Genomic DNA, 1733 nt, shown 5'->3' on the forward strand with positions numbered 1-1733 from the left:
AAATACTGCATTTAGACCAGATATGGCAATAAAATACAGAATTCCAATGTCATTTTTGACAGAATTGTTCCAGACACGGACGTATCAGAGCCAGAGCCTTTTTTCATGTGTTAATGATCCCAACCCCGACTGCAGCCGTCTGGTGGGAACACGCAGCGCACTGGCAGGGCCGGAAAGTGGGGGGGCCAATGGCCCCCTGGCCCCAGTGGTTCCGGCGCCTATGGTCATAACAGTCACCAAAAAGTTTATGCATAAAAGGCATGAGAAAACAAAATGTAAATTTCAAAATTTGACCAAAACAGATACAGCTCCCCCCCATTCTCATCATCAGGTGATCTTAGTTTAAAACTAACTCACTAGAGTAGCAGGGGATATGCATGCAAGGAAATGCTAGGTCTTTAACTGATAATAAAGCACTAATATATATATATATATATATATATATTTTTTTTTTTTTTTGCTTCTTGTCTTTTTTTAAAATAAATGTCCTAAATTAATCTGAAGGTAGCAAAGCATATTATTTTACAAGATTACACTAAAATTTTAAATCAAATTTTAACAGCAGTTGCTTCTCAGCTTTTATTAAGAACATTTTCAAAATGTGAAGGGCTTTTAAATGATTTGTTTCAGAAATTTCCACAACATAGTCTAAAGTAGGTCACATTAAATTATTATTTTAGGCTTTGCTAAGTTAGATGGTCCACTGTAACTGAACGACAATGACAAAAAGACAGAAGCTGGTTGATCAGTTTTAATTATAAACATTTAAAAAAAAATCTCTTTCCTGTAGCTTCTAAAAAAATCTTTTCTCTCATCTTTCGGATTCTGTCAGAAATAATTTGGCCAATTGGATTAGAGCCCTCTGTGGGCTCTCAGATGAAGTTAAGCTTTGTGCACATGGCAGTAGGCTCCTTTCATGTTTCAGCACTGTTGCATCTCTAAACTAATAATCTCTGTTGTTTTCAGAGATCCAATGAACTTTCTCATTTCTGTGTGTTACCCTCACATGATTTTTATACCCTCCACCTCATCATCTCTACTCACAGCTTCTTTTACTTTTTGTGAGCAAGCTGAGAACTTTCACATGGATAACCCTATAATGTTCACTAACATAAGATGAACTTGTGAAATACATCACCCACCAACAGCTTCTCAAACAAACCCTTCTTCCCCCCTCAAAAACGGTTAAAAAAGATACTTCCTCTTCATGCTTTGGGTCCTTTTTTAACTGTTGGAATGTTTTTTGTCAATGTCTGTCAATTTTGCAGTCTTTTCACACATTTGCTTGTTTACTGTCACAAGATATTTTTACATTAAGTTTTTTTTTTAAATCAATAAAAACCAAAAAAGGCGACTAGCATCAACTCAAGTCTTTGAGCAAACACATAAACAGATTTAATAATGTCAACCAAACCATAGTGAATGTTTACATTTATTATTATTATTATTATTATTATTATTATTATTATTATTATTATTATTATTATTATTATTATTATTAATAATAATAATAATAATAATACAATGTCTCTGGGAATAGTGAGTGAAAGTGAGGTAATACACGTAGTTAAAAAATAAAAAAATAAGAAATCCAAAGATTGTAATAATGATATCGATATGGCAATTGTGAAAGAGGTAATTTATAGTATTGTTAAACCTCTCACATTTATTTGTATTAGATCATTTATAACTGGAGTTTTTCCTGACAAAATGAAGATAGCAAAGGTTTTTCC

This window comes from Kryptolebias marmoratus, linkage group LG14 (assembly GCF_001649575.2).
Source record: "Kryptolebias marmoratus isolate JLee-2015 linkage group LG14, ASM164957v2, whole genome shotgun sequence".
Lineage (NCBI taxonomy): Eukaryota > Metazoa > Chordata > Actinopteri > Cyprinodontiformes > Rivulidae > Kryptolebias > Kryptolebias marmoratus.